General features: G+C 33.8%; 1 non-coding gene across 1 annotated transcript; it reads right to left on the bottom strand.

The window, feature by feature from the left end:
* Positions 1 to 5845: 5845 nt before the first annotated feature.
* On the bottom strand, positions 5846 to 5952 carry LOC124987780 (U6 spliceosomal RNA). The gene has a single exon (XR_007109289.1). It is a non-coding gene; the product is annotated as a U6 spliceosomal RNA (small nuclear RNA).
* Between the last annotated feature and the right edge of the window lie 270 nt (positions 5953 to 6222).

Here is a 6222-nt window from a genome sequence, read left to right as displayed (position 1 = left end):
GGTGGGTGAGGGTCTGCATTCCATCCCCAGGACCAGCGAATGACTGAATGAATAAAACAGAACAAACTGCTATTCTTTGAAATCCACAAATAAAAAAACAAAAGATAGGAAAATATATACTCTACACATTCAGGCAAAGGACTTGTAACAAGAATATAAAGAAATTGTTGTATAACACAGTTGACAATGCAATAATAAATGGGCAGAAGTTGAACAAGTGTTTTCCAAAAGAACATGCATTAGAGTCAAAAGGCACATGAACAGAAGTTTAACGTCATGTCACAGAAGTACAAGTTAATATCACCATGAATAGTATTCCATTGTGTATACATACCACAGTTTCTTTATCCATTCATCTGTTGAAAGGTATCTCAGTTGGTTCCACAATCTAGCTATTGTGAATTGAATTGCTATAAACATTGATGTGGCTGCATTACCTTAGTATGCTAATTTTAAGTCATTTGCGTATAAACTGAGGAGTGGGATAACTGGGTCAAAAGGTGGGTCCATTCCAAGTTTTCTAAGGATTCTCCACACTGCTTTCCAAAGCGGCTACACCCATTTGCAACTCCACCAGTAATGTAAAACTGTGCCTTTTATTATTCAGCCATAAAGAAGAAAACTATTATGGCATTTGCAGATAAATGGATGGAATTGGAGAATATCATGCTAAGTGAAGTAAGTCAATCCCAAAAATCCAAAGGCCAAATGTTTACCCTGATAAGTGGATGATGATATATAATGGGGATGGAGGGTGAGAAAAGAATGGAGGAACTTTAGATTATGTAGAGGGAAATGAGGGGGATATGAAAGATGGTGGAATGAGACAGACATCATTATCTTATGTATACATACAATTACACGAATGGTATGAATCTACATCGTGCACAGCCACAGAAATGAAAAGATGTACCCCATTTGTGTACAATGAATCAAACTGCAGTCTGTAAAAAATTTAAAAAACAAAAAAAGAAGTATATGCAGAGGCTCTGAATGACTAAAATCAGATTATAAAAGCATACATATTAAATGATTTCATGAACAAAATAAAAATAAATCACCATGGAGTATCATCAGATAGCCATTAGAATAGCTAGAATTAAAGAACCTGACAACACCAAGTATTGATGAGGATGTGGAACAGAGGGAAATTTTGTAGCATGGTAAAATAATGGCGCCACATGAGCTGTTGGGGTGGCAGTCTCTTAAAAAGCCTCACATAGGGCTGCTCTTCAACTCGGCCTTTCCACTCAGAGGCATTTACCTGAGAGAAGTGAAAATGATCACACAAAGCACTGTTCACAAATATTTACAGCCGATTTATTTGTCATTGCTGAAAACTGGAGACAACTAAGATATCTCTCAAGACATGAGTCAACAAAATGTGGTATTCCCATTAAATGAAACATTCCTCAAAAATTAAAAAAAAGACAACAAATAATCAACATAGGTAACAATAGAAAAAAACTCAAATTTATTCATTCTGCATGAACGGGTTCAGATTTTCAAAAAGTGCATTAATGTACAATTCCATTTATATAAAATTCCACTTATACGTAATTCTAGTGACAGAAGGTCAGGGTTTGCCTGTGAATAGAAGTAGGAAAAGAGGAGGATCACTTTCAAAGGAGAGAAATGGGGCGTGGTGGCATGTTCGGGATCTTGATGGTGGCAATGGTGTTGGTACTCGTCCGTCAAGACTCATCAAATTGTGCACAGAAATGTGTGCAGTTTGTAGCCCACAACTTGTACCTAAATAAAGTTTAAAACATAAACAATGGTTTAAGACATATTAAGAGAACTTTGTCTTCCTTAAAAAGGAAATGAACATACTTATATGCTATGTAACATTTTCAAAAATCAAATGTGTGCTTCTCTCAGAGAAAGTATATAAAATTCCAAAGTAACTATGGAATTAAGGAAAAGCCACATGGTTTTAGAATGCTTATTTTTATAAACAATGTTATGAAAAATTCCTAGTTAACTCTTGGATGGAAAGGATATCATTAACTTAAAAAAGAAGCTTTACAACTAATCCCTAGAAGGCAAATTAAAAACTCTCCTGAGAAGAAACATGCATCTTTAATGCCTTTGTTATTAAGAAAGGAAGATTGAAGTCCAGCTCAATGGTAGAGCGCATGCTCAGCCTGCATGAGGCTCTGGGTTTGACCCTAGCATTAAAGGAGGAGAAAGAGAGGAAAAATCAAGTAACTCGGAATTCAACTTTGAAAAATACTGGAAGAATGACTACAAAATGAAATGACATGAACTAAGAAGACTTGCAAATGAAAACAAAAATTGATAGGAAATCTAAACTAATCTCAAGGGGAAATAGACATACATGCACACATACACAAACAACTAGAAATTAAAGAGAAAAATCAAATCACACACACACAGAAGAAGTAAAAAGAATTATTTTAAAAACATATTATAGGAAAATATATATATATATATTTGAAACCTAGAGCACATAGGTAATTTCCTAGCTAAACATAAATTACTATGATTGACTCAAGAAGTAATGGAAATTTTGGACAGTCAACCTCCAGAGAATATATCGGTAAGGTAATTAGAGAGCTGTCATTTAAAGAGTAACCAGGACTGAAAGATGTCACAGTTCAGTTTATTTAACCTTTAATGAAAAGATAATGATAGTTTTATTTAAACTACTCTAAGTTATTAAGACATTAAAAATAGAAATTACCTAACTTATTATATGATGCTAGCCTACATTTAATATGAAAAGTCATTAAACATAATAAAAAAGGGCTACATGTAGAGATTAATCACATCTATAACTATATTTGCAAAATGGAATGCAGCAATGTTTTAAAGGAATTTTACACTTATAGTTAGAAAGGATTTGTTCTGAGAATGCACGGTAGTTGTAAAATCAGGAAATAGAGCAACATAACACATCATTACAAAAACACTAAAGAAGAAACCCATACTGCCCAAACAATAAATCAGCAATTGATACTTCTAGATATAAATGAGAATTATCTGGGAAGTTTCAAAATACTGACAAATGAGCACCAACCCCAAGTATTGTGATTTTATTCTTCCAGGAAGAGCTTTGATATCAACGCATTTTAGTACTCTTGCTGTATCTATCGTACAAACAGGGAAAAGGATTACTACAATATAAACTGAAAATGTTTTTGATTAAACAGGTAAAGAAGGAAACAGCTCTAATGTTTACTATCAATGCACATCTGCAGCACAGTACGCCAAGTGCAAAGCATGGAAACCCATTTCAATCATGATTAGGAATTGAATAAGGGTGTCTGCTATCACTATTATATTCAAAGGGCTATTTTAAAAATCCTCAATTGCAAAATGAGAAAAAGATAAATAACTAGCATAAATATTAAAAAATTAAAAAGAGAAACATTTCTTTTTTGTGATTGATAAGATGATATTTGTAAAAAATCCAGCGCTTTATTTTTCTGATACCAGGGATTGAACCCAGGGTTGATTAATCACTGAGCCACACCCCAGTCCTTCTTATTTATTTATTTATTTATTTATTTATTTATTTATTTCCAGACAGGGTCTTGCTAAGTTACTTGGCAGCACATTGATTTTTAACTTACTAGATTTAATTTTAAAATATTAAGCACGGTTAGATATAAGACAAATAGAAAGCAATAGCATTCTAAGCCTCTAAAAGGGAAAATGACAAAATATTCTTTTCATATTAGTAAAAAAAAAACTATAAAATATTGATAAATAAGAAACCAAAAAATGTACATTACCAGGTTTTTCAAAAGGAAAACTTCCAAAATTAGAATACTAAAAGGAAAGTTTGAGTGTATAAAATTTTATCTAAAAGGTAACAGGGGATACCAAATGCCTGATAAAATCCAAGAAGTTTTCTTAAAAAGGTTAGATGAGAAAGTACTTTCCAAACCAGAAATTATCATCCTATGATGCATTGGTGGTAAAAAATCAGTATGTGGTATTGCTATAGGAACAGGAAAGTATACAAATGGAAATTAGTAGGGAATCCAAAAATAAATTTCAGAACATTTAATGATCACACAATAAATGAACCTCTAACTTATATAATACAAAGTAAAGAAAGAAATGAGGGTGTAATATGATATATATATATGTATATATCTCATATATCTCACACACATACACACTGCATGAAAATTAAGTAGTTTCTTCATAAATAATCTCATGGTAAAGAAGACTTCTTTATCCAAGACTAGAAAATAAGATGCTTTGGATACTGTATTTTGGTGCTCAGTAGCATTTGCCTAGCATCTGCAAGTCACTAGGTTCTATCCCCAGCCCTACACACGCATGCACATACACACACACATACATGCACACACACAAAGCGTAGGGGGAACAAGACAAAAACAAACAACAAAATATGAGTTGGATAAAAGTTCAAACATGCATAGTAAAAGGTACTTAGTCCACTTGGCCTGCTATAACTGAATGCCACCGACTGGGTGGCTTATGAACAGAATGTTACTTTCCACAGTCCTACGGGCTGGCAGGTCCAGGATCAAGGTGCTGGCAGATTGAGCATCTAAGGAGGCCTGCTCCCGGTTCACAGAGGGCCCTCTTTTCCTGGGGAATCACATGGTAGAAGGTGCAAATGAGCCCTGTGGGGTGTCCTTCATAATCCCACTCATGAAAGCTACATCCTTGTGACTCAATCTTATTTTTGACATACTCTAGCTCCAAACACTATCACACTGGGGATTTTGTTTCAAAATATAAGTTTGGGGGTGGGGGACAAAAATATTCAGTCCTTTGCAGACACTATAAACAAGTTGTAATGCCAAGGAGTGGAATTTAGTACCTATAATATTTTTTTAAATCTCTTTTAAGTTGACAAAAAGAAAATTCCTCAAGAGAAAAAATATCCAATGTTTATAAATAGGACTTCATAGAAGAAAAAATTCAAACAGCCAGCAGAACATAGAAAAGTGCTTAAAACCACTAGTAGTCATGAAAACATGCACTCACCCAATAATTAATTATGATTTTATAAACATCAGATTGGCAAAAGACCAGTAATCAGTTCTGCTACTCTACTCTTAGGAATTTACCACTAATTCTACCTCTGGATAAAGTAGAAAATAAAGTAGATAAAAGTAAATAAAAGAAAATAAAAGTAAAGAAAATAAAGTAAAATAAAAGTCTCAGTACATAAGGATGTATTTCTAAGGATTTTTTTTTTTAATTTGGGGGTTTTAATTTATTGGTGTTTAATGTAAGAATCCAAAAATGTCATATATTCATTTGATTGAATCAACTTATGTCACATGTTTCTCCTAAATACAATGTGCTTATCAATCTCAGCAACTCTATTTGCCAATGTTCAGTAAGAAATTATGGAGCACGAACATAAGAATGTTCAACATGGCTCACTTATTTTACTGTTAAGCAAACTAAATATACATTCTAGGAAACACTACAGTTTAATTTCAAAAACAAACAAAATATGCAGTAGAAAGACAACTTGTGAAAAGAAATGGATGCATTCACACATAATACAGACACTGCAACCTCTTCAGGCATTCAACTTTTGTGTTCAATAAACAGGCAATAGTTACTTAGCAGCAATGATTCCACAATAAGTAATGCACTGTGTTTCTCAGTCCTGCCCCAAAAATTGCAGCTACAGTTACATCGACAGCTGTAACCTACTGACTCTAATGGCAGAGAAGACCTTAAAAATGACTGTAGAGAAAAGCATCACACCATGACAAATATAAATACAATCTACTGTAGGTCTGAAATAGACTCCAATGTGAAGAGGACAGTGTAGACAAATGGAGATCCCAAGTCCACCAAAAGAAAAAATTGCCTCCAGAAAAATATGGAAGGCTTCACGAATTTGCATGTCATCCTTGCGCAGGGGCCATGCTAATCTACTCTGTATTGTTCCAATTTTAGTATATGTGCTGCCGAAGCGAGCACTCTAAGGATGTTTGATGTAACAGTTTGAAGCAGCCAGAAACTAAACAAAACACTGAACAAAAACTTAATACCTACCAACTAAATTATAATCATTTGCACCACAAAATAGTATGCTGCCATGATAAGTCATCAGCTGGAACTTCTTTAAGATTTCTTTGAGTGACAAAAACGAGATGCAGAAAAATAGATGGACCAGGAAGGAATGTGTTTGACTGTAAAGCAAAGAGAACCTATGATCACAGCTTACACAAATTATTTTAGAACTCCCTC

This window comes from Sciurus carolinensis, chromosome 6 (assembly GCF_902686445.1).
Source record: "Sciurus carolinensis chromosome 6, mSciCar1.2, whole genome shotgun sequence".
In the NCBI taxonomy this organism is placed as follows: domain Eukaryota; kingdom Metazoa; phylum Chordata; class Mammalia; order Rodentia; family Sciuridae; genus Sciurus; species Sciurus carolinensis.
Note: the sequence above shows the minus strand (reverse complement) of the source record. Positions and strands in the feature narration are given on the sequence as shown.